Genomic DNA, 27,881 nt, shown 5'->3' on the forward strand with positions numbered 1-27,881 from the left:
CTCATGTTGGAGCCCTCACTCTAGTGAAAATCCACACCAGGCTTTTAAAGTTATCTCAGTTCCTCAACCAAAGCCAGTGGCTAAGGCCTAGGGATCTCCTTTCAGTCAACAACACACAATACGGGGATTTTGCCTTGCCAAAACTCAAATTTGAATTGTTTGGTGCAAATAACTTTCAAAAGAACAGCTAAGCTAGAGAGATAGTTCAAAGCAGAGGTTTAAAATACCTTGTATTGTATTGATTCCATAGAACAGAAATCCGGCTGAAGCTTGTTTAAGCAGGACAGGAATGCACTGGCTCATGTGCAGGGAAGGATAATGGTGGCACCTCACAGGATGGAAGGACCTGGGGCTGCTCGCCCCACTGTCTAGTATGCTGGTCTCTGCTTGGGCTTCGTTCCAGATACTCTCTTCATGTAGCGGTGTAAAGCTGGCCGTGGGCAGCCTCAAATTAACTACCCCAAGAGAAAGAGAATATGTCTCTTTCAAGGTCATGACCCAGGCCCCTGGAAGAACTCTGTTGTGCCAGGTTAGCATAGCCAAGAAAGCTCAGCCTTATGGGTTTTCTTCCTGGGATTTCTCTCTAGCATAATCCCTGTGTCGATTTTATGGCTAAGCAATGTGCTCTACAGTGGAGTAGAAGCAGCAATCTCTGGCAAGTCTGACATGTGGGATGGGCAAGAATCAGAAATCAGACACATGCTAGTAGGCAGAGAAACAGGAGTAAGGAGACACACCAAGTGGCTGCAGTGACTAAGAACATGGCAGAGGGGAGAGCTGTAGGATACTGCACAGCTACAGTATCCTACAGCTTAAATATGTGAAGGGGAATTGAGAGGATAGAGGAGTTGATACCAAAACCCTGTGCTGCAGCTGTCTTGCTTCTGCATCCTTCTTCCTGGTAATACACAGGCTGAGAACCACAGAGCTAAAAATACATCTTATTTCATCTAATCTAAGCAGCTATCGTTTATAGGCTGCACCATTATTTTCTGTACTAATGTAAAGTCTACAGGACTGCCAATTGTAATTACACCGTTTGTTGTAAGACATATTTTGATTTCAGACATGTTAAAATGGGTTTTTTAAAAGTGTGTTTTAGAGTCAACAAAGCACAATGCATGCGAGCAATGATCCTCTGGATTCTCTGCCTTTGTATTAAGCAGTGGTGGTCCTGAGGTTTCTCAGATGAGGTAGTTCCAGGAGCGTGACCTTCCAAAGCCATCTCCCCTGCCTTTTATATTATTTGATATGGATAATTGATGTTTTCTCAATCCTATGTAAAGTGTGGGTAGAAGTAGCTTTGGAAGATTTTTCTAATTTTGTCAACCTAAATATTGGGCTGGCCAAAAAGTTCGTTCTGGTTTTTCCATGATCTTATGGAAAAAACCCAAACTTTTTGGCCAACCCAATAAATCTAAGAAGAAGATAGTCTCTTGCCAATTCAGTGTAGCTTAAGACAAGTGTCTTAGCCCTCCTCCCCTTCCAACCTGATTGCCCCGTGAAGCTCTTTCCATATAGTCTGGTATTAGTGAAAGCCACAAAGCTATATTGTATTATTGTAGTTTCCCACCAAAATACTTTCACATGTATTTACTAGAAGTAAAGGGGCATCAGTGTCTGCAACATACTTTCAAATGGTTCAAGGAAAAAACACAAAGTGGGGGTAGGGAGAGAGAGAAGAAAATGATAAAGCAAACGTGGTACAATGTTCATAATTGGAGAATTTGGGTAAATGAAAGTTCTTCGTGATGCTCTTGCAACTTGTCTGTAAGTTTGTAACTATATCAAAATTAAAGTTACTAAAAATAGAAAAATAAGAGCGTAAGAAAGAAATATCTTCATAACATGATGATCTTTCATTATCCTTTTACTGAGAATCTCTTAGAAGAAAGGACCATGAAAAGAATCTAGATTGCTATGTCGTTCAATGTCCCCACGATATGTTGCCGTTAGAGTTCAAGGCTAAGAAAAAGTCTGTGCTCAGTTAACAGTAGTTTTCCTCAGCACTACCTGGCTCTACCTTCTTTGTTGCCTTTGCTCTTGGAATGGTTCAAGTGTATCTGTCTTTTATTGTAAGCCTCCTTCAATTCCTTTTGAGAAGAGGAGGAATATAAGATGCAAACAGTACCTGCCCTTTAGCTTCATTGTGTCCTTGTTTTAAGGAGATAATCCACTTCCAGTTTGAGGTGCTTCATCAATGTAGCAAATGGTCCTGTTCTCTAATGGCTTCTTTCTGCTTCCTTTAGTTTCCTTCCTTCCCTGCCTTTTGTCTTCCCCTGGCTCTTCCTTCTTCCCTCTTTCTTGTCTCCCATTCTCTTTCGTTCTCCCTTTCCTTGAGTCCACTTCTACGTCTTCCTCACTTGCACAGGCTGGGAGACCCCCCACTCTTTTCTCTGCTTTCCATTGTCTCCCTTTCTCTCTCCATCCTCCTGCTGACCTTCTCTCTCTCACAGAAGAGTAAAGAGTAGGGGCAAAGGAGACAAGAGAAGTGGGAGTGAAGAAAGGAAGAACAGGAGTCAGGGAGCCAGAACAACTAAGGAAAGAAAAGGGTGCAAAATATCAAACACCAAGGCTGAAAGACAACCTCAGTGATCATTTAGTCTAGTCTCTCAGCCATCATCTGAGTCCCTCCTGCTCCATATTTGGGGATGAAGCATTCACTAACTCAGTTGATGCTTTGCTTTAAAGCACTTCATCCCTTCTTTCAAAGCGAACACCATCATATTGCATTCTTACAGAGGATTTTGTCTAACCATATGCTGCCATGAATTAACTCTCCCACCTTTCCTTTCAAGAATCAAAACCGGTTTGATCTGAGAATCTTTTCCTTTCCAAATGAAATAGAGATGCAGTACTTAACATTCTTGGTGTTGGTAGATACTGCCCTATGTATTCCCTTTAAAACCCCAATCTAGTTTGTAAAAAGATGGTGACGCATGTACATAAGGCATCAGTGACACTCAAAAATAATAATAATAGACAGCACTGTTTCTATAGGAAAGGAGGGGATGCCAAGTCTGTGGTTGCTCTTGCAAATCTGTTCCACAGGCTCCAACTACCACCCCCATTCACTTCCTGAAATTCACCTTTGTAACAGTGGAACTGAGGGGCTGCTGTCCTCTACTTTGGTCAACAGAGAAAAACTTTACTTTCCTAATTCTTTGATCAAGCACAGAAAATCTTTACGCAGATAAAGGATGTTGTTTTTCATTTTATTTCACAAAAATAAATATTTACCAGGTTACCAAGGAAATGCATAAAGCAACAATAAGTACCAGGAAAAAAAAAAAGACAGAATGTACAATTGGGTTCAGCTAAATCACAGTATCTAGCCAGGACATGTTGACTGGTACCGCTTCCAGATTTGGGATGGATTCTTGGTTGAGGATCCAGATTCCAGTCTTCTTTCTTTCCGTTAACTCTTATTTTTTAGGGTTAGATCTATATTCCCTTACAGGTTTTCTTCTCTTTCCACAAAGGGACAAAAATTCAGGTCAAAAACTGTAGTCACATCCAGGGCTTGAGAAAATAATTGGTAGTTAAATAGTGAAAGCAGTTATTCCTACCCTACACATTCCCAAAAGAGAACATGAGGGCTGGATAATTATACATTGGCTTTTTGACCATCAACCCCCAGCAGGATTTTTCCATCCTACTATTGAAGTGTTGATTTCTCAACACTGTCCTGTCATGTTGTTGGACTGCTCTGGTTAGAAAGCTCTGGATGTTAGGAGGTTCTTTCCAACATTAAGAAAGAATCTGGAGTGAATGTTCTTGTCTTCTGCTGAACTTAAAGCTTCCATTTGAAGTAACATAAACCAAGACTAGTTTCCCTTTCACGCAACAGCCCTTCATGTGTTTGAAGATGGCTCTTGTGCTGCCACTGAGCCATCCTCCCATCAACTAAGAAATGCCCCAGTTCTTTCAATCATTCTTTGAATAACTTGATTTCTAGTACTTAACCCAGGTTATCTGTGCCTTCTAGACAAAGCAGTTCTTCAATATGCCCAAGTGTGTACCTGAAACTAAACACAATACCCCAAAGGTGACATCCTGTCCAGCCCAGAGAGATGTGGTTACTTCCCACAGTGTTTCTTTTAATGCAAACTAAGTTTGGGGACTATTTTAAGGTATCTGCATCCACTGTTGTACCAAACTTGTGATGAACTAAAGTCTTTATCTTTTAAGACTTAAGACTTTTAAGACTTAATACCATTCTGAGTCTTCAATTGCACGTATGCAATTGATTTTAGAAAACTAAATATGAGATTTTACATTTATTCCTATTAAACATATCTTGAAGCTTCCAGCCCATGGAGGCCATGTTGATACTGTCATGGGCTCTGAGGGCCAGAGACCAGAACAGGAGCAGGAAAACAATATGGGGAAAGCAAGTCTGGTGGCCAGGTGACCACTGGCCCACTCTGGACTACTTCTAGGCCAAAAATCTTTGGACTATGGTTTATATTATATATCCACATTATTACACATCCACAGTATTACATATATTTAAATAGTTAATATATAATGTTATATCTTATACAATTTGTATATATTATTTTTCTCTTTTGTAAATTCTTAAAACACACACATATAGTATATAAACAGACTCTTGTTGCAAAAGATTCAATCAGTATATAAGAATATATAGAAAAATAGGAAAGCGCATACTCCCACCCCTTCTCAGATGTAGCCACAGGAACCATGTGTCTTCCATTTATGTACAGCATATGTTTGTACATATGTATGTATTTTTAATACAAGTGAGATCATACCAAAATTACTGTTCAGTGATTTTTTTTTTCAACTTAACAATTGTCTTGGTGACCTCAACAGAAGGTATAGATCTACTGCATGCTTTTAAACTACTGCGTAATATGACTGTAACAGAATTTATTTAACCATTTCTCTTCGATGGCCGTTTGTGTTGTTTCCAACTTATTGTAGACTCCTTTGCAGTGACTTCACTTTTCCGTGCACTTCTCTATACATTTGCAAGTGTTTCCCCAGTGGAGATGCTTGAACCAAGGGGATATGCATTTTAAAGTGTCTTGCTACCACCACCTCATTGCCTTCCAAGAAGGTGGCCAGTTTACATCTTGAACCTGGGGTTTTGTACCAAGTAGCACGTGCCAAAATACTTTTCCTTCTACAGAGAACTGTCGCTGTGATTTAGCTTTGCAAACGGAGAATGAAAACAAAACAAAAATATTACTTGTCTTTCAAACCTGTACCTTACTTTAAAGAATATGTATGATTGTATTCAGATCATCTCCTCCTCTTGACAGATGAGGGAAATCCCCAGATTAAAGCCAGTAAGACATTAGGGGGGAACATTCCGGATTTTCACATCCCTGAGGAAGACATCACAGAAGCCAGGGTGGGAGAGTGACCTCAGCCTGCCTTGATATCCTCTCTGAGAGGATGACAGTCCTTTACAGGCCCCTGGGCCCAGGCCCAAATGCCTTCTGGGCTTGTCTAATCCTCCAGAGGAGATTAAAAGCAGTAAAGCCAGCATAACACATCATTAGGAGTTTGGCTTCTGGAGCCAGGCACTCTTGGGTGTGAGGCCCAGCTCTCTGACTTATCAGCAGTGACCTTGGCCATGTGAGTTAACTCTTCTGAGCCCAAGTTTCCTCATTTGTACAAGAGGGATAAGGCTACAGAGGGTTGTTGTGTGAATTAAATGAAATACTGTGAGGATACCAATCAGCATAGTTGATGGCAAAGATTGAGCTCTCAATAAAAGTTAGCCATTATATTGGATACAGGTATGTGTATGGCTGAGTCCCTTTGCTGTGCACCTGAAACTAGCACAACATTGTTAATCGGCTATACTCCAATATAAAATGAAAAGTTCAAAGAAAAATGTTAGCCATTATTATTATTGGTACTACTAGGACCAGTACTACTATTGCACCCTTATTCCTGTCCAATAAAATTAGAGTCACACAAGGACTTGGACCTCACAGGAATAAACATAGTTTGCTTGGTTCCGTGTGAGGCTCCTGGGCTGACACACCGTCACCCACCTGCCAGCTCCCGGAAGCCTAAGGTGACATGAGCCACCTCCTCATCGTCTTTCCGAGGCAGCACTTGAGTGGTTAGTAGCGCCACTCCAGAGCCCGTCAGGGTCTGAATGTGCCTCTACCACCCATAACTGAGTGACTCCAGTGCTGCAAATCTCTGGGTCCAGTTTGCACTTAGGTAAAATGGAGACCATACCGGGACCTATTTGAGGATTAAACGAGCCAATACCTGTAAAGATTTCAGAACAGTGCCTGGCACCCGGGAGGGGCTCAGACAGTGTCAGCTATGATCATTATTCTGGGGGAGGCCATTTGCTACTGCCTTTAAAAGGTCGACCTCAGCACCAACAGCCAGTGTGCGTCTCCTCCAGCTCCCAGAGGGCAGGCACACAGTACTTCTTCTTCACCTCGTTTCACCTCACCTGGACAAGCTCCACTTTAGGACCCTCAGTACAGAGGCAGCTCTTTAGGCAGGAAGACGCCATGTTCCCAAAAGATCCTGGGTGAGGCCATGCTGGGTTCCTTCCTCCAAGCCAGGCTCTGGGCCAGTCCCTCCTGCAGGAATGAGGCTCTGGGACAGCACTCATGCAACTCCCTGCCAAGGAGAGTTGAGAAAACACCACTCTACAGAAGGCAAATGGGAGAGGACCCAAGGGAGTGCTGTCATGGGACCTCCCAGGGAGTCCTACAAATGAAGAAATGTTCCCTCGCTTCCCAGAAGATACCGCCTTCTTTCCTCCCAGTACAAGTCTGGGTGAAAGTGGACTGTGGGTCAGACCAGGGGCATCCAGAACATCTAATAACCGAAGAAGCCCAGGCCACCTGGGGAGCCTGGACCAGAAGGCAGGGCAAGGAGCCTCTCAGCTCTTCTTTCTTAACTGCCAGGGAGTCAATGCTCCCCTATCCACTGTGGAAAGTCAAATTCAATCGTGTGTACTTTTGGAGGTGACTAACGTTCCTATTTCCTTTACACGGTGTGCTCAGTCCCTGGTGGCTTATTTATTTTAAGGGTTTGATTGCAGAAGAAAGGAGGGCCTTATTAGGTTCTGAGCTGTGGAAGCACGCACTGGGGCCTCTGACCAGGCCCCTTGCTCTCTGTCCGCTGTTTCAGGGAGCATCTGTTGCAGTCACCTGAGCTCCCAGGTCGCCGGGTTACCCAGTGGAATACCTGGGGCTCTGGGGTAAAATGGAAATCTACCTCCCCAGCAAGAACACATGAGCGGCTCTGGACTAGCGGGAATCCTTGTTTCTGTGCTCTCCTACTGCTGGGCTCTGAGTACGATACCTGAGGCTCCCTGAGGCAGATCAGAGAGGTGAAAATCAGGTTACACGTATCATTTCATTTAACAAGGAATAACCACTCCAACGATTTTGAGTGCCACGTGCAGAGCGCCACGCCCAGCGAAACGGGAGGAGGATCCTCCCCTCGGATGTTACAGTCATAAGGCTGGGCCCGTGGCCCATACTTCTCTACCCTCTTACAGCACCGAACAACACAAAGCAAGTTGGGACAGAGAGAGGAAAGGAGTTAATAGTCCCTCCAAGTGCCAGGCACTGTATTCTGTGCTTTACATCTACTACTTCATTTACTTCTGATCATCCTAAAAGTATTGCTACTGTTAGCCTACCTTATGTATAAGAAGATTAAGGTTCAGGGACAAGGAACTATTTGCCAAAAGTCTCACGGGTTGCAAGTGAAGGGGTCAAGATTTGAACTCAAGTCAGCAGGCTCCAAAGCCTAACCAGACCACAGCGGTAAACACTCCTTAACTGATTGCCTATCGTCATGAATTATACAGAAGCCCCTCCCTTCTAACTCTACCCTAAGTGTACTCTTCTCTGGCACTAGCATGCCTTTTAAGGACCTGGGTGATCCCAAGCCTCTCCCCCTCTCCCCCACTCCCCCAGGAGGCCAGGACCCCAACAGGCAAAGCCATCTTGGTTTCAGTGCGAGATGTGATTCAAATCTGCCCTCTCCTCTCCCGGTGGAGAGAGTACCTCTGCTATCTGTCCTGCACAGTTCAATCTCTATAATTTACAATCCAGTCTTGGGAGGGTTTTGAAAAATTTCCTTTAAAACAGTGGCTGGAACATGCAGAGAACTGGAATGCAGCCTCCACATGGGCTTCATGACTAGATCTGCTACATTCAAATGCATTATATTGCACTTGCTATAAAATTCACACTATTCCAAACTCCCAGAAATGATAGTTTTATTTAGAAGTAAGTGAGCAAAGAGATGACGTCACAGGCCCAGTGTCAAAATCTTAGCTCAGTGCTTCTCAAATGTTTTGTTTGCAGGACCTCTTTATACTCTTAAAAATTATTACAGAACTCAAAGAGCTATTGCTTAGTCTAAGTTATATCTAACAGTATTTACAATTTTAGAAATGAAAATGGAACGAAGTTTTAAATATTTATTCATTAAAAAATAATAAACCTAATACATGTTAACAGAACTAGCATATTGAAAAATACCTAAATTTTCCAAAACGAAAAATATTTAGTAGGAGTGGCATTGTTTTACATTTTTACAAATCTCTTTAATTTCTGATTTAACAGAAGACAGATGAATACTCATATCCGATGCTGCATCCAATCTGTAGTGATGTCAAATGTCATGTAGCCCCTGAAAGACCCCTGGTAAACGTGGTTTTGTTTTGTTTTTTTTCACATTCACATAACTTTCATTACAGTATATTGTTATAATTGTTCTATTTTCATTATTAATTATTCTTGTTAATCTCTTACTGTGAGACCCCCAGTAAACTTGTGAGAGAAGAACAGGGAGAAAGACAAAGAATGTCTTATGACCATGGTTTTAACCTTGTGGGTTTCCTGAGAGGGTCTCAGGGACCACCCACCCTCCCAAGAAGTCCCTGGACCACATTTTGAGAACCATTTTTTGAGAAAAATCCATCCAGAAAAAATCCAATCCATGGTCTTGATGTAGGAAGTTGGTGGGAGTGAGGGTAGATTTCAGAGGCAGTCATGCCCCAGCGACTGATTTTAGGAGGAAAGCCCCTTAGACACATGTGGGCACATTCGAACAGTGCTGCAACCCTGCTGGACTATCACAGAGGTACCACCCACAGATGGTGGGTCTGGTGGGGATGACGCATTTTAACCCCCAAGCAGGGCCAGAAAGAAGAGGCAAGCAGAGTGGTACCCACATCTCTGCTGCCCGGAGCCCAGCTGACGTCTGAGTCAGTGGCTGGGAGAGCGTGGCTCAGGGGAAGAGATTGGAGAGCTCCTGCTCAGGAGTAGGGACAGGAGGGCCTCTGAGCCACATCCTGAAATTGCAGCGGCTCTTTTGTTAGCAGCTCTGCCAATAATAACAAGCGTGACAGTAATAATATACAACGAATAATGGAAGAACTACCATTTATTGAACACTTTGAGCCAGGCAGTGTGCCAAGCACTTGACATGAATCATTTCATGAATCCCTCACAACCAAACCTTTAAGGTAACTATTAACCATAATCCCTTTTCTACAGACAAAGCAAGACAGGAGGAGTTGGCATTATCAACCAAGGTCACACGGCTCCTGTGGTGGCTGAGCTAAAATTTGAATTGAGGTCTACCAGATTCCCGAAATACTCTGGTAGACCTCAATTCAAATTTTGAATTGAGGTCTACCAGTATTCCAGAAATACTCTGCTACTTCCCAGTCAGACCAGGTAAGCAAAATCCTAAGGGCAGGAGACATGAACATTACTGCTTCCCATTAGAGGAAGCATGGGGACAGAGTAGACACCCTTTCCCACTCCAACCAGCCTTCTGGAGGGTTCAAAGCTGAATTGTAGTGGGGTCTTCAAAAGACTGAGGGAGGTGGGGAGGGAGGTGACAGCTCTTGGTGCACGGCCCCTCCCCTTAGTGTCAGGCCCCATCCCATGCCCCTCCCCATCCAACTCTGCCCCCGCAAGCCTTCTTGCCATTGTTGCCACCAGCCAGGAAGTGCAGGCGTTGGCGTGCCCACCTCTACTCCCCTCCCTGAAGGTCTACGAGAACTGCACCCCTTCAAAGCGCCGACATTGAGTCCTTCAGAGCCCTGCTCCCAGCAGATCATCTGGCCCAAGGCCACCTCCACATCCCGCCCCTTCTGAGCTCAGCTGCCCAGCGGTGCGAACTTCCCATAAGAAGCTCAGCCCTCCACCCCCATCCCTGAAAAAGTAAACACGGAGATTGTGTGAGAATTCTCTTCCAGGGCATCATACCTTCTCCCTAACCAGCGCTCCGAGGAGTTCAGCTTTGCACGAGCTTTTAATTTGCGTGCAGACAAGCACAAAAGACCCAACCGGATATACCTGTTATTTCCCAATGACCTGAGAGCCCGGAGTTTATGTTAAGCCCCTGGGTTATGGCTCAGCTTGCACGCAAGGCTCCAGGACTCCTGCAGGCGATTGAGAGGTGGTGGTGGAGAGGACAGAGGAACAACTCTGAAGTGACAGCACGTAATTTAATTCCCCCTAAGCTCTCCAAGCATGCAGACTGTTCCTTTTTTGTCAGCGTATAACCTAAGTGATTTGTTCTACTCAGGCAAGAAATGTCTAATTTAAACCATATTGCAGCTAAGCCTTTGGTGGAGAAAGAGAGGTCCCTGCAGCTTGGCTTGTGCGTGGTGGAGCCGGATGGCAGCTGAGGCAAAGCAGACTCCTGCAGCCCCTGTCTTTCTCACCCAGGTCATGATTGGAGAAACGTGCATTCTTGGGCTTTAATTACCACACTCACTCTTCTGTCCCGTGCTTCATCCCTCGTGAATGGGTTTAATTGTAGTAAGAATGTTTACGGGAGAGTGTTGGCTTGATGACTCTAATGTCCTTGGTTTGAGTTCCATCTGAGCCACCAGTGGCTGTGGGACTTCAGGCAGCCCTCTTAAACTGAAACGCCTGCCTCGCTGCTTTTTCTTCTCTGAAAAATAGCTGGGAGGGTGCAGATTGACACATTTTAGTGGAAAGTGATCTGGTTTAGGAAGAAAGAGATCTGTGCTCCAACCTTGCTTTGCCCCTAACTAGCTGTGGATTTGAGACAAGGGACTTTTCTCTGGGCATCGATTTCCTCATCTGTTTTTAAAATAAGTGAGCTGCAGGAGATGGGCTTCAAAGTTCCTTCAGCTCTAAAAGACTATGTATATCTTAAATCGCTTCCAGTTTGACCAAATCACCGCCATTATTATTATTATAACTATTACTATTATTATTATCTATAGATTCCCTTCTCTAATTCCAAAGATTTCCTTAGCCAGGCAAATCTTCTCTTAAACTAAAAAAAAAAACAAAACACTTTTATTTGCCTAAGTCCCATGGAGGATACTCACTGCCTTCCACCCCACCCCCCATAGGATTTGATGTGGAGGTTCTGTGTCTGTCTCACCCCCCATCAAATTATCGGATTCCCCCCACAGCCATGCCAGACTATTAAAAAGTGTTCTCTAAATACAGACTCCATTTCAAGCTGTTCTCTCAGCCAAAAATGCTCTCTCCCTTTCTCTGCTGTGAAAATTCTCATTCCCTTTTCCTCCTCTCCCCAACATGGAACGAATTCTTTTCCCCTCTGGATCCCTTGAGCAATTTGCACTATTACTCCATTGACTTTATTCTATCTGGTGTTATATTTGGTTTCATATCCAGTGAAATGTCTCTGCTCAGCTAGACCCTCAGGACCTGGAAAGTGGGGACTTGGTCACGTGTACAGTCCAGTCTCCCCGCTCTCCTCCTCCCCTCCCCCAGCACCTGGTATACATTCAGTGGTCATAGAAGAATTAAATTGTGGAACCCTGTGGATTTCATCATAATGGGATAAGAATGCTTCTTGGGTTAGAAGTTCACAGCCAGAGCTGAGCAGCGCAGATCCCCATCCCCCAGGGAAGCCCAGTTAGGCTAACGATCAAAGGGAAGCTGAGGGCTCCGGTAATGCTTGGGGGTCCCAGGAGAAAGCTGGCTTTTTGGTGGTGGGCAAAGTTGGTCTCTCCTCACTTGCTAAGAGGGGCTGCATACTCCCTTCTCCTTAGCCAGGCTTAGAACCAACCGGGTGACCCTCCTGTCACCGTGTTTTGTAAATAGCACCCAACTCAAATTACTTGGGCGCTTTTCTGAAACCTTAAAAAAAAAATTGCTCTTGAGTTGTACTTGCCCAGACTCCTCTTTCTTCCAGTACATAGTAACTTTCTTTTGAACATCTCCATTTGCTCTACTCTTTCTCCACGGTGGACCCTTGAATGCGCCTTTGCCTTTGTTGCCTTTGGTGTAAAGTCCTGTTTGGAGGCATCAAGTTGTGTGTGGGTTTGTCTTTTCTTACTGAATTCTAATTTAAAGCAAATTCCTTGGTTTTTACTAAGTAGAGATTTCGCAGAAAACCTGATTCTCATTTTAAAATGAATGAGGAGTCGAAAAGTTCGCCTAATTAAGAAAAGTTTAGGTGCAGTGCTTTTCAACACAGTGGTGGAGAGATAAGGAAGAGCTATGTTATCGCAAAGGTGATTTTAGATCCAGCAAAGCTTTTACGACAAAAACAAACAAAAAATTTGTCATGAAGAGTGGCCAGAAAAACCCCACAAAGAAACAGGTTGTGAAGTTCACCTTTGGTTGTTGCCCTCCCGTGGAAGATGGCGTTGAGGATGCCGCACATTTTGAACAATTTCTTCAGAAAAGGATCAAGTTCATTGAAAAGCTGATCATCTTGCTAAAAATATCATAACTATTGAAAGAACCAAGGGCTAAGATAACCGTGTCCTCGGAGGTGCCATTTTCCTTAAAATATGTGAATTATCTCACCAAAGATATCTGAAGAAGAATCTGCAAGGTTGCTGCATGTAGTCATTAGCCCCCAGCTCGCTAAGAGCCAAAGGAGGAGAAGAGGCCATGTCTGGTGACCAGGGGCACTAGGTTGGGAATTCACTGGATGGTAGTTAATGTCCTTTTTCTTTAATAATTGGGAAAAGCATGACAAATGCAAATTTACAAAACAGTCTCACAGAGTGAGAAGACAGAGAAGGCTGAGGCAAGTTCAATAAATGCCGGAGGAAATGAAGCAGATAAAACCTGTTTGCTGCCACAAGTGCAATGGGGGAGCAGCATTCCTGAAAAGGAGGGGAAATGAATGAATTCTCAAGTCCCAGAGGGGAGAGGCAGCTCAACGCTGACCTTTTCCCTCCCAGCCTGGCTGGAATGCTGGCTTAGAGAAAAAGGAAGGGTTGGGGGGGGATTTTTACTTTTTACTAAGACATCTCAGAAATGATCACGAACATGGCAAAGGTGACTCTCAAAGATAAGCAGGGGAGTGAGGAAGGTAGTGGCGTTGGAAGCTGGTAGGTGGGGGAAGAAAGTGTCTCCAGCATTTAGGTCGATAGAGCAGAAAAATGAAAGTGTAAGAACAACTTTGGGGGAAAGGCAGCAGCTGGTCGTTTTCCTTTCTGAATCTGAGAAGGGACATTTCGAGCCCAGGAAGGTCATGGGGGAAGGAAAGGAAAGAGCCAGGAATGCAGGGGAGCTATGCAATATCTGACCTTATAATCTCCCCCAACGATATCTGCAATGATTGTGACACGGCGTGCGTAGGTGTAGGTGTCGCTTCACCTCTGCTCTAAAGATGCCATGAGATAAGTGTCTGTTTATCAGCACTAGGCGAAGTTGGCTTTGGTTGCAGAATTCCACGACTTGCAGGGTGTCTGTGACACAGGGAGAAGCAGAGCCTTCCCTGAGTCCCCAGGGCCCTGGAGACACTTCTGTGGATTTAAAAGGTCTTGAGCATCGTGAAATGGGGGAGAACGTTTATCTTAGAGTCAAAATAGCACCAACCACAACCTCAATACCCAAAAGGCTTAAATCCTCTGAATAATTAGCCTAGACAATTCATGAGTCAAAACAGCCCCACAAAATCTGAAGGGGAGGGAGAGATGAAGCCAGAAAGCCAGTAGAATAAGTGTGTGTACACGAAAAACGTTCCTCACCTGTGGTTGTTTGGGGGTGCAATAATTTATGCGTGTGTATACATGATATCCTTCTACATATTTAGTACAAATGTGTGTTAAGATATCTGAAAACAACTCCAGAGCAACCCCCGGCCCCATCTTACTTTTATCCTGAAGGCAGTGTTACATAGATATCCAAAAGTTCTGAGAGGAGGATCTTAAATACACAAAGGATTTCCCAGCTGATCACCACATGCCTGATGTAAATAATCACCTACAGTACCGAGTTGGGTAATCTCCTTTCCACTAAGAATTATAAGTTAATTCATGGCAGCGGTCTTAGATTTCAGACATTAGTTGTAGCAAATTGTAGAGGAGAAGCAGGAGGGTATGATTCATAACCTAGAAAGAGCAGCAACAGCTTCTAATTTCCATTTATCCTCTGAGTCACGTGATATATTTCAGAAACTCACTTAAAATTGAGAAAATAAGCCATTCCTAATTGTGCTTAAGTAAGGAAATAGCTCATTTATGAATCAAAGGAGATTAGAGAATCTTTTGTGTGTTTGTTTAGAATCCATGCCAAATTTTTTTTTCAGAGGCACAAAAAAAGAAAAAAAAAGCCTCTGATAAAGCTAAATGTTTAAAAAAGACAAATAACCCATTTAAGAACCTTGACAATGAACTCACCTCTGCTTTGAGTGTGGGATTTTTGCACTTTATGGTTATGTACCTTTGAGATGGCTCTTTTTTTTAAAATGAATACATCATTGTATTATTGGAGTTTCATATGACTCAGTTAAAAAAAAGAGATAATTTTCCAACTAGTCATTTGAATTCCCATAAAACTCAATTTCCACAGGTTAGCTCGAGAGAATTTTTTTTTTTTTTTTTTTTTTTTTTGTGGTACGCGGGCCTCTCACTGTTGTGGCCTCTCCCGTTGCGGAGCACAGGCTCCGGACGCGCAGGCTCAGCGGCCATGGCTCACGGGCCCAGCCGCTCCGCGGCATGTGGGAGCCTCCCGGACCGGAGCACGAACCCGCGTCCCCTGCATCGGCAGGCGTACTCTCAACCACTGCGCCACCAGGGAAGCCCCAGAGAATTTTTAAATATTAAGTTCCAAGCATGCTGCTTGAAACTCTTTAACACGTTCCCAGTGAATTTACAATACATCTCCACCCGCTGTGGCCTACCCCATCTGGACCCTTCCTACCTTTCTTGGCGCACTGCTCTCCAGCCACTCTGTGGTCCCCTTGCAATGCCTCAAATGTCAGAGTTCCTTCTTGCCTTGGACTTTCTGGGCTTGCTGTTCTTTTCTGCCTGGAAAATTCTTCTCTGATCTTGGCACGGCTGGCTTCATCAGATATGTTGTCTTAGAGCATCATTCCTTGACCCTCCTAGCAGTGCCCCGTCCCCACCCTATTGCTCTCAAACCTATAATCCTCTCTGTGTTCTAGCTTGCATCCATCTCAATCTGCTTATCTTGTCTCTTGGTTATATCTATTGGTTGGCCAAAAAGTTCTGTCGGTTTTTCTGTAACATCTTAACGAACATTTTGGCCAACCCAACATATCTGCCATTGGATTTTAAGTCTCTTGAGAACAGAGACCTTGTCTATCTCATTCACCATTCTCTTCTCGCGCTGCCTGGCAAATAGTAGTTGTTCAGTAAATATGTATTGAATGAGTGGATGAAAGATACGACATTGATCTGTATCTATTTTTCTTTCTGGGTTGTCTTGGTCAAATTTCGGTATTGATTTTATGTGCCAGATACTGAGAAGGAGAAGAGGGGATGGGCTTAGAGGGCCAAGGACTGAGCCCTGGGGCGCTCCAACCTTCAGCATTCAGGTGAAGTGGGAGGAGCCAGCAAAAAAGTTTGGGTAGGAGAAGCCTGTAAGTTAAAAGGGAAGAGCGGGGAGGGTTTCAGGAAAGAGTGGTCAGTTGTAGACACTGCTGCTGCCACAGAGAATCAATTAAGCGAGAACCAAGATGTGTCCATTAGGTTTGGCAACATGAAAGGAACCAGTGATCTAGACAAGAACAGTGCGGGTGAGTGGTGGGGACTCACTGGGGGTGGGTAGAGAGTGGATGGCAATGAGGAAGTGGAGGCAGGGAGTGTAGACACCTTGTTCAAGAAGTTTTGCTGGGAAGGGAACCCGAGAGAATGGAGTGAAGGCTGGAGGAAACATGGGCTCAGGAGAGGGTTTTCTTTCATTTTGTTATTTTTGATTTGTTTGTATTTTAAGATGGGAGTTGACAGATTTTTTTATGCTCTTGAGAATGATCCAGGAGAGAGAAAGAAAGAGATGGTGATGAGGACGTGGGAGAGAAAGAGAACATTGCAGAAGAGAAGTCCTTGAGTAGTTGGGCCAATGTGGTTCAAGGAAAATGTTGACCACTGCTAGACTCTTTGCCACGGTGAAGGAGGAAGGGGTGTGTGTGTGTGTGTGTGTGTGTGTGTGTGTGTGTTTATTGATTGGGGGTAGACAGATAAGAGTGTTGCCCTTGGAAATTCCCTGGCGGTCCAGTGGTTAGGACTCTGTGATCTCACTGCCGTGGGCCCCGGATTCAATCCCTGGTAGTAGAACTGAGATGTCACAAGCTGCATGGAGCAGCCAAAAAAAAAAAAAAGAGTGTTGCCCTAGATGGCTTCTATTTTTTTAGGTATGAAACCAGGACAGTAGCTGGGCATGTGAGAGAGGGAAGGGATGTGGAAGGGTTAAGAAGAAATGAAAACATTTAAAAGAATTATCTTAAAAAGTAGGAAAGTAAACTAGGTAGGGATGTGTAGAAGGATTGTAGTGCTGCATGTCCGTTTGAGTTTTATCGTCATGAATTTGAACTGAGACAGCTGGATTTGGGGATTTTCCCAACACTTGGAGTGGGAATGTAGGTTGTTACCACTTTTCTGGAGGGCAGTGTCCTTTGACCCAGCCATTAGGAACTCATCCTAAAGATAGTTGGACACCTTTTGAGAAGATGTATATACAAAGATGTTCAACAAAGTACTTATAATTGATAGCAAATTATTGGAAAATATCTAAGTATTCAACAATAAGGGGTTGGATGAATAAATAATGATATATCCGTACAATGGGATATTTTGTAGCTGTTAAAGACTAAGCGTGTATTCGTTGATAGAGTCATAGACAGATAAGCGTAATGAGTTACCGAGTGAAGAGAAATGGAGTTTTCAAAGCGGCGCGAAAAGTAAAACCCCATTTGTTGAATTCTGATGCAGCTGATCCTACAGGGTGTTCTGGAGCTGGGATGGCCCTTTAAAATCGTCCAGCATCAAAGCAAGGGCCCAGGAAGGGTGAGGCAGATCCCTTGCATAGAGGACAGTTCCCAGTGAGGGACTCAGTTGCGGCCAGCAGCAGCCAGCACTCCCCACAGCCAGGGAAATGAGTTCCTCTCTCCTGAGGGCGCATCTGAGTGGCAGACCACAGCATCCATTGCAGGCCTGCAGTTCCTAGTCTGTAGTTATCCAGATCACCAGAATACCTGTTCGGTCTTCCTCTTCAGGCTGTCGTGAGGAGCTGAGGTGAAGGAGATGAAACTGCTTTGTAAACTGTAAAGCGCTATCAACTGTGATGTGTTCTTGGTCATTATGATCTGTTGCTGGTTCCCACCCTGCTTTTCCTCACCTTCCCTAGGCTTCCACAATCACATTTTCTCTTTCTCCCTAGGGTTATTGACCCAGAGAAAGAAATAAGAAGAAGAGGGAAAAAAAAGGGGGGTAAAATTCTGAAAAAGAAAAGGTCCCGTGTTTTTCTGTCCAGTGTATGTACGATCCTCAGGGGGTCATGTCAAGAGCTCCCCCCACCGACCGCCCCCGGGGCCAGGGTTGAGTAGGCTGGACTGTGTGGGTCAGAAGAATGACCCCGTGAAGGACTTGAGCCATCTCTTCCTCCCTTCCTCCCTCACTAAGACATGGGCCCATGGAGTTTTGGGGGAATTAGAACCAGGGCCACCTTAGGCAACTGCATTTCACAGTAGCAAGAGGAGGTTGTGAGGAAAATATTGAAGCCCAAGGGAGAAACTGAGGCACGGTTTACAGAGGCCACAAATACCTTCTTATGGAGAATCAGACAAGGGAAAGCAGAGAAAACTGAGAGTATCTTTTCAACTTTTCTAAGAAGATTTTTTTTTCCCCTGTGCAGCTAGTAAACATCTCTTTAGAGAATGTGTGTGGCCACAAAGTTGAAGGGCTGAGCAGTTTAGCTCTCTGCCCCCAGATGGTTTTAAATGGTAGCAGATAGGAGGTGGGGCAAGTCACGGCTCAGCACCCACCCGACAGCTGCTCTTCCTCTGTCACTAGTTCTGGGAGAGTGAGGGTGGCTTTTCAGACCAGGGAATGCCTGCAGGCTGACACTCAAGAAGGAGAGGTTTGTAGTTTCCCTGAATGCTGAAGCTACCCCTTCCTCCCCACTTCCCTGTTACTGCTCTGAACCACTCAGAAATGCTAAAACAACACACATGGGGGTTCCTGGCAAACAAGTGAGCAGAGAGAGAGAAAAGAAATCCAGTCACAGGAGAGAAGAAAATGGTCTCTCCTCCCAGAAACACTCACAAGAAAGATAGGCAGCCCTGTATACGAATAGCTGATTCACTTTGCTGTACAGTAGAAACAGACACAACATTGTAAAGCAACTATACTCCAATAAAAATTAAAAAAAAAAAAAAAAAATGGCAGCCCTGCTCTGCGCCCCCAGCGCTCAGTAAAATACTGATATCTTGGGACTTTGGGGGTTGCAGGGCCCGAGTCAAGAGCTAATCAGTTTTACTTACGCCTTAAGCCAAGGTTATGAATAAATGAGTTTATCCCGATTGTAGCTACAGCGTCTGGCTGGGTCCACGCAGACACAGAATGCTAGACCAGAGCTGAAAATCGTGGGAACGTGGCGGCCCGTTCACAATATATCCTTAACTTAAAATAGGTTCACAGTACATTGTTAACATAAAGAAAACAGTATATTGAGTACAATCCCAGTTGTTCAAAACAACGTAAAGAAATCCCAGTCTGCCAAGACCAGAGTGCCAGATACAAAATATTAAATGTTTCTCTCGGTGATGGGATTATTTTCTTCATTAAACTTTTCTGTGTTTTCTGATTATCTTTTCCTACCCTGATCAACTGTTTCTGAAATAAAACTGAAATTTGAGAAATAAAACACAGGAAGAGTGTGGGGAGATGCGCCAGTTCCGTGATTGTGAGCACTTGTCCACAAATGTACATTCACACGCGTGCGTGGTGTGAATACACGTATGCACGCATGTGTGTGTTCCAAAGCTCTGGGCTCCCCCTTCTATTTCAACCAGGATCCTTTTTGTCTCTGGTGAGTTCTTGAGTCCTGTGTAACCTCAGACCACAGTTCTGGAGAGACAATCTCCTAGTACTGCTACCAAGGTAGCCAGTACCTTCCACGAAGGTTTCTGGCAGGTGGCCACTCCCAGTCCCTCTCCCTCAAATAAGGCCACCAGGGACCCTGCCTTTGGTCTCCACTGTCACTCTCTGGGGACGGGGAGAGAAGGGGGAAGGGGAGGAGCAGGACGATTTGTTGACCTGCAGCTTTGCTCAAATGCCTTTTGGCAGAAGGGTTCACAGATGACGTCACATTCTGTAGCATTTAGAGAGGACACCTCCAGAGAGCTTGACCCTAACACTGATGAGCTCCAGGGATATGAGAGAGGAGAAACTCTGCCAGCCAAGCTCCCTCAGGCTGTCGGCATCCAGCTGAGGGTGGCAACAGGGGCTAACTCCCTGATCCTGCAGAATTAGGGTTCATCCTCACTTTCAGAGGTCTGGATTTCTTCTGACATTAACTGCTTCCTTTCCTCAAAGGTTACTGCCATCCCTTTTGTCTAAGCATTTTAAAAGGCTTCAGTGGAACAGTGTACTAGGCCAAGGCTTGTATGTTTATGTTCTCCTGCACCCTTTTCGTCTGTGTCCTGGTGGCACTGCTCCCATACTGTTGTCATTCACTTTGTAAAAACCCATAAATTCTGAGCTGCCAGGGAGTTGTCTTTGGGGGCTTAACTCTAAGCATCACCACATACCAGTAAATGATTAATAAGCAGTGTTTGGTTAATAAATAACATTCAGCTCTGATATTAATAACAGATTTTTTTCAAGCAAGACACAGCTGGTGATGATTTAGTGACACAGGGTCACCTTAGTTTCTTTGAGCATTAGCTTGGAGGAGAGACTGAATGCTGTCAGATGGCACAAAGCTTAAAAAAAAAAAAAAAAAAAAGCCAAACATATCTGGTTCCTGAGAGAGAACCCTGGAGGATGCAGATACACACACACACACACACACACACACACAGAGCAAGAGATTCCTGCTCTTTTCAATGTCTCATCTATTGTTACCTCCTGAGATGCTGTGGGTCCATCTCATGGATTATAGCTCTTCCCATCTCTAGAGCAAGCACATTTTCTGAACTAAAAATCAGTGTTCACTGGTTGGCCGTGAGTCAGAAATTAAGAACGGTCTGGAAAAGTTGGGGGAAATGGGTTTCCCAATAGTGAGGCATCCAGCAGCATTCCCCACTGGCCATATTTGTTCAGCCATATTGAATAACTTACTCGATGCTAAGTAATTCCAGAGACTGGAGTTACAAAGAAGAAAACTCTCTGTCCCTGTGAAGCTTCACTCCTGTGTGAAGCTGCTCTGGATGGGAACCCCCTTCTGGCTCGTACAAATTACAGGTAGATGTTTGACCTCGCTTAGCTATTGTCCCAACTGATGCCTCCCCCACTCAATCCCTTCCCAGCACAGACATCTCTTCTTCTTTTTCCTTATCTCAGTAGGGACTGGAGTTCTTGCTCTGAGTTCCTTCTGCCAGAGAAGGAAGTCCTTTGCTTGCTTTCTCCAGACCCTACTCTATTTTTTTTAAACTTTTTATTTTATATTGGAGTATGTAGTTGATTAACAATGTTGTGATAGTTTCAGGTGTACAGAAAAGTGGTTCAGTTATACATATCCATGTATCTATTCTTTTTCGAATTCTTTTCTCATTTAGGTTGTTACATAATATTGAGCAGAGTTCCCTGTACTGTACAGTAGGTCCTTCTTGGTTATCCTTTTTAAATATAGCAGTGTGTACATGTCAGTCCCAAACTCCCTAACTATCCCTTCCCTCCCACCCTGTAACCGTAAGTTCATTCTCTAAGCTCCAGACCCTACCCTTGAGTTCAGCCCAACGGGAAACCTCTCCTGGCTTCAATGTTCACATAGGACCTTCCTCAAGTCAGGCCAAACCTCCCTCTTTCATCCCTCAGACTGGCTCTTCCCTCACTCATGGACTGGCTGCTTCTTCATTTTCTAATTGTTCCCAGTGTGACAGTGACTTTGCAACCATCTTTCAGGTTTCTCCTTGTCATGACCTCCTTATCATAAATGAAGATCCAGAAATGTCTTTCTGTATATTAAGTACATAATACAGAGAGAGGAATTCCTGTCTTCGGTGAAAGAGAAAGAGGTACAGGGACAACGTATCTAGTCCACTTTGCCCACAAATGCTGACCTTTCCAACGACTCGGGGGGGTGGGGGTAGGAACAGGTTGGGGAAGGTCCTAGCCCAGAACCACCATCTCCTAGGCTGTCACAGTTTTTCTATTTGAAATTCAAAGCACCTGCAGAGTGACTGGTGTAGTAAATTACTTTCCTCTTTTGAAGACAGAAAGAGACTCTTCTTTAGCAAGATGGGAGAATTCACAAATTACTGCCCTAATTCCCCTTCCTGCCCATGTGGAGTCCCATCCGGCATCTCAAAGAGCTACTATTCTGCTGCCAGGGGAGAAGCCGTCGCCATGAAGAAAATGCCTTGTGCCTTCCCCTTTCCCTATTGCCTTCTTCCTAGATCAGCACCCCTTTTCTTCCCTTTCCACATGCTTCCTCTTCCTTCTCTTAGGAAAGAACGTGATATTTGATGGGCATGTTGTCAGGCATCTGAGTTTCTAATTATAGCTCCATCACTATCAATCTGTATGAGTTGGGGAACAGAACTGTAACCAATAAGAGATGACAAATTTCATTGTGTAATTTAGTTCTTCATATCAGTGTGTCATTCTGACTCCTTTCTATTTAACCAGATGTTTTGCCAGAAATTATAATTTAACCATTTGAAGGACTGTGAATAAAGGCATAACAAAACCCTTTCCCCTTTGGCCTGAGCATTTGACTTTTGGTAAACTTCCTAGCACTGTTTCCCTGAAGGCCTGATAAAAGAAAGTAAAAATGGCCCTGATTGGTAAACTCTATCTGGACTGGGACAACTATAAATACCAGCTTGAAAGCTCTATTTCTGGGTTTCCCTAAGTGCAGTCACTCTTGTAACTGGCATGACCCTGTGGGGACCATAGAACCTACACCTGTGGGGTTCTTCCAAAAGATATTAGTTGCTGTGGAGCAGGGGGCTTCCAATCCAGGCTGGTTTCCATACCCTCCTGATGTGAGACTCACCACTTCACATCTGCGTCATCACCTGGGGCTCAGGAGAATAGCTTGTGGATATAGTGTGGATGGTTTTGTGGTCAGCTGCAGGAGAGGAATGCCAGATGTTTCCTGCTGGCACACCCTGCATCCTGGCCTGTGCTTCCTTCTGAGTCAAATGTGCCCTGTGTGGCATGGCAGTCTTGTGGGTCTGTGTGTTTAGTAGAGCCTTAGAAGAAGACCTCCTGGTGGGCATCGCAGGGGGTATGGTTTGACTTGTAGTGAACCAAGGGCATTTGCCTGTGAAGCTGTCTGCCTGAGTCAGTAGTCCAGTCATATGAGTGAAGGGGGTCAAAAGGCACACATTTCCAGTTATAAAATAAATAAGTCATGGGGATGTCATATACAGTTTCAGTTTTGCAAGAAGAAAAGAATTCTGGAGATTGGTTGCACAACGTTGTGAATGTACTTAAACCTCCTGAACCGTACACTTGAAAATGTTTAAGATGGTAGATTTTATGTTATGTGTATTTTACCACAATTGAAGAAATATTGACAGGTTCCTCTAAATGTCACGCTTAAATCATGTTTTCAATGGCTGGGCTACTGCTAAATGTTTCCAATTTTTACTATAAGTAGTATAGGAAGATTTTTGCATCACTTTTCCAATTCTGTCTTCCAGTTGTGGTTAAACAATCGTCTATATTTCACTTCTTATCATTTGACCAATTGACAATTTCAGCCACTGGTCACAATTTCCCATGTAAGTGCTGACCACATCCCTTAGTAACACGAGAACACCGTCTAGGGGTCAATTCCGGAAAGACAGGCTACACCCAGAAGAAGGAGGAAGACCTCTTCCCCAGGCCTTCCACTCCTTGGAAGGACATCTGGAAAGGCAGACAGTTCTAAGTACCATCTTTTTCCTATCATTCTTCCAGTCAGCATAGTTTCCAAGACCTTGTTGCTCTGAAAAGAAAGATCTCCCAATATTTACAATACTTGAGGTTAAAATAAATAATCTTTTTATGAGATAGAGCACTAATATCTTGCTAATAAAAGCTTCAACTCCTAATCCTTTGTTATTCTCTTAAAAAATATAACATCAACAGTGCAATCAAGGCTAAAAATTCTTGCATAAATTCATGTACCCACTTAGGAATGTAATCGAGCAGTTTGTGAGAGTCCCTGAATGATTTCGCTTTGGGTAAATCACAGAGAACACTAGAACTTAAACAGCTTCAGAGACCAGCTGGTTTAGAGACCTTCTAGAGACCAGTGGTTCTCAACCATTACAGGGTCATAGACCTCTTTGACACTCTGATAAAAATTAGAGGTTTTTGATCCTATAAAATGTTAGTTGACACACAACTCTGAATACAATTTTAAAGGGTTCATGGGTGCCCAACCTCCAGCCCTGAAGTTCTTCATACATTGAGAATTCCTGCTCTAGTCCCACCCCATAATTTGGAAATGAGGTTTCTGAGAAACACCACAAGTGAAGAAGCCGCCTTGCCTAGCTGGATGCTAGAGGGACATGTGGTCCCACACACAGCAGGATGCTGTGTCAGACTAGCCCCGGCAAACGCCGCTCCTGGAGTGCACGTGTTCTCTCTGCAGGACCAGGCTGAGTAAGAGGGGCAGCAGCCACCCCTCGGAGCTCCAGCTCCGTTGGGGGGACCCAGTCCGAATCAGCAGCCATGAGAAACAAGCGTTGTCTTATCGGCTGGAGAGGAAGAACACGAGTAGCTGGCCGTCCAGGGGCCGTCAGAGAGCATGGACATGACCCATGGGCTGGATGGAGATGATGTTGGTGGGTGTTTGGCAGCAGCATGGACTGTGGCCCAGGAATACAGAGGAATAATAGTCAGAGTAGCAGATGGGCAACAAGAGGTGTAGACCAAGAGCAGAGGCACTGTAGAGCTGCAGGAAGAAGTCTGGGTTATTTGTGAGATCCCTCCCCAGGGACTTCTAGAAAACATCACTAAGGGAGACTAAAAGAAGACTGGACTTCCAGTGTGGTGGATAGGAGCATTGCTCTTTGGGCTCTTACTGTGGATACAATTGGGTTGGTTTGATTCGCCAGGACACAAAGCGTGTGAAGAATCAATTATGGTATGTTTTTGCTCAAATTCCCCACTGAAACGTGGCAGGAGTCAAACTGACAGTCCAGGTAAGGCTCTTGCAGCTGCCCCCTGGGGGGCCCCCAATTGTCGTGGACTTGGTAGCAAATCATTATAACTCTTTCTGAACCTCAGTTTTCTCAACTACAAAACAGAATCAGGGCATCAGGATCTATTGAGCCCTAAGTTTCCTTCCAATGTGAAAAAAAAAAATCTGATTTTGTGACCAAATCGGAAAGCCAGGGTTGGGCTCTTTCAGCTCAGCAGATTTAATGAGTCATTTCTGAATTGCTGGCCTAGGCACTGTCCTCCTCAGTCAAATATTCCCTTGAGACATAAATAATCTCTTAGAAAATCGGGAAAGGAAACCTGTAAGAGACTATTAAAAAACATTTTCTATAATTAAGAAAGAAAATGAAAAAGACGACAGTCAGAATTGGGGTTATATTTCAAATTGACTGATTACAAGAGCGCACAGCACTGAAACTGGGTCTCAGCAGAGTAGAGCAGGGTGGCCTTTAAGGTTAACTCATCCAGGAGCTGCAGTCCCTCTTTCCCACGATGCACAGGTTTGCCTCGTCTGTGTTCAGTTTTATTCTCAGGCTGGGGGTAATATGGCTATTGTGGCAACATGGCCAAGCTTTACTTTTGCAGGTGACAATGTCCAGGGAGACGGACTCTCCCTTCCTCTGGCTCTCCTAAGGATGGGGTATTTTCCAGAAGCCCCAGCAAACTTCCCCTTGAATCTCATGAAATTGAATTGGTTCATATGCCTATTCCTGAACCTGTTGCTGGCAGGGGTGATGCGATTACATGTAAACAGTTTAGGCCGGGACTTCTGTGGTGGTCCAGTGGTTAAGGCTCTGCACTCCCAGTGCGGAGGGCCTGGGTTCGTTCGATCCCTGGTCAGGGGACTTGATCCCACATGCCGCAACTAGAAGCCTGCATGCCGCAACTAAAAGATCCCGCATGCCACAACGAAGATCCGGGCACAGCCAAATACATAAATAACTATTTTTAAAAAAAAATTTAGGCTAACCCGAAATGTACAAGGACCATGGGGTGACTACCTGGCACCAATCGAGGTAGTCAGGGATGGTGAAGAATGGCTGCTGAGCAGATAACCATTAGTGTCTCCCACATGCTATATTTCAAAAGTCTTAACCACATTCTTTTCAGAATCATCTTTTGAAATACAATGGGGGTGTGGGACCGTGTTCCCCATTTTACAGATGGAGTAGTTAAGCTCAAGGTCACACAGTTGGGTTAGAGCTCGGGCCAAAGACCTTACTCATCAAAATCCAAGGCTTCTCTATGTACGTTCTGAAAGGTTTAAATTTGGGGCTTATCTTTTTACCCAGATAGTCTTTTTCTGGGGATTATTTTAATAAAATAATGAATGAAAAAAATAGGAATAAAGAATTAGAGACAAGAATGTTTATCCTGTGTGTGTGCTTGAAAAAGTGGAAACAATCTGAGAGCCCAATAATATGCAGTTAGTTAGATCAATTTTGGTACATAGATACAATGGAATATCTACATATGGAATATGCAGCTATTACAATTTTATGGTAGAAGAAAAAGCAGTGGCCTGCAGAAATGTTCACAATATAGTGTTACATTAAAAAGCAGGCTATAAAACTGTTGTAAAAGAAAATCAGATCTAGAAAAATGAAGAGATGTAGACACCCACATTTTATCAGTGCTTATCTTTGCATAGTGGAGAAAGGATGATTTTCATTTCCTACTTTGCACTTACCTCTATTTGCTAAATTTCTTTGGTGAGATTGTATAAGCAAAGGATTTCTTTGGTGAGAACATTATAATCAGAAAAAAATGTCTGTTGGCTTTTAAAATATTTTCACTTAATTAAATAATTTTCTTTTCACCAGAACATTGGTTTTCAGACATAGATGCCAGGTATCAGAGGGTTCCACGAGGGAAGTAGAGTCAGGGAGTAATGGCAACAGCCATCACAGTGGCCCCTGCAACAGTCTTCTCAGACCTATCCTGAGTGCTGATGAAATCTTAGGATAAAAAGCATCGCTTGGAAGGATTCTAAAATTTCTACCCTCAGCTGCCTTCAAAGAGTGGTCACTGTATCCATGGCCAATAAGTGAAGCACAATACGTGCTTTGGGGCTCATGGGGAGAACAAAAAGCTACAGATCCTTCTTAAGACAATACTTAGGATAATATTTATTTCTGAAGTTTGAAGTTCCTGGCACGTAGTGCCTAATAAATATTGGGTAAGTAAAGAGATGTTAGGCCAAGAAAAATGATTGGAAAATATTAAACAGTGAAATTACCAATTTGTGAATACTCAGCACAATGCCTTCTACAAATTATTTTATGGTAGAGGACAGAATGACTCTCGTACACTCTGCTTTTTCTGGAATCATTCCTGGGTTTCCTGACCACCCAAGTCTTGTGGAGCTCTCCCACATTTATCCCTGTTATCACAGAGGAGAAGAGCTTTCTCTTCTGTTGACCTTCCAACCTCTGGTGAGTCTGTCTCCTGCACATATGGAAAGTACCCAGGAAACGGCATGACCAAAAAATTCGCATTTTCAGTCTCAAAGCAAACCCCCCCCCCACCAAAAAAAGCCCAAAGCCTGCTGGATTTTTTTTTTTTTACACTTGACTGTGTTTTTTGGAAAAGGTATTTTTTGGAAAAGGTACCCCAAATGAAGTTACATAAGCAATCAAGAGAAGTTCCTTTAGCATTTGTTGTAAAGCTGGTTTGGTGGTGCTGAATTGTCTTAGCTTTTGCTTGTCTGTAAAGGTTTTAATTTCTCCATCTAACCTGAATGAGATGCTTGCTGGATAAAGTAATCTTGGTTGTAGGTTTTTCCCTTTCATCACTTTAAATATGCCCTGCCACTCCCTTCTGGCTTGTAGAGTTTCTGCTGAAAGATCAGCTGTTAACCTTATGGGGATTCCCTTGTATGTTGTTTGTTGTTTTTCCCTTACTGCTTTTAATATTTTTTCTTTGTATTTAATTTTTGAGACTTTGATTAATATGTGTCTTGGCTCGTTTATCCTTGGATTTATCCTGTGTGGGACTCTCTGCGCTTCCTGGACTTGACTATTTCCTTTCCTATATTAGGGAAGTTTTCAACTGTAATCTCTTCAAATATTTTCTCAGTCCCTTTCTTTTTCTCTTCTTCTTCTGGGACCCCTATAATTTGAATGTTGGGGTGTTTAATGTTGTCCCAGAGGTCTCTGAGACTGTCCTCAATTCTTTTCATTCTTTTTTTTTTATTCTGCTCTGCGGTAGTTATTTCCACTATTTTATCTTCCAGGTCACTTATCCGTTCTTCTGCCTCAGTTATTCTGCTATTGATTCCTTCTAGAGAATTTTTAATTTCATT

The 27,881-nt window shown here is 43.8% G+C and overlaps 1 long non-coding RNA gene across 1 annotated transcript in view; it reads right to left on the reverse strand.

Moving 5' to 3' along the window:
- Positions 1 to 10,887: 10,887 nt before the first annotated feature.
- The window catches only part of LOC129392640 (uncharacterized), a 126,535-nt gene continuing 109,541 nt past the window's right edge, over positions 10,888 to 27,881 (reverse strand). Inside the window, exon 3 of the long non-coding RNA XR_008618878.1 lies at positions 10,888 to 10,955. This is a non-coding gene — a long non-coding RNA (uncharacterized lncRNA). The remainder of the gene's footprint in view (positions 10,956 to 27,881) is intronic.

This window comes from Physeter macrocephalus, chromosome 12 (genome assembly GCF_002837175.3).
Source record: "Physeter macrocephalus isolate SW-GA chromosome 12, ASM283717v5, whole genome shotgun sequence".
Taxonomy (NCBI): domain Eukaryota; kingdom Metazoa; phylum Chordata; class Mammalia; order Artiodactyla; family Physeteridae; genus Physeter; species Physeter macrocephalus.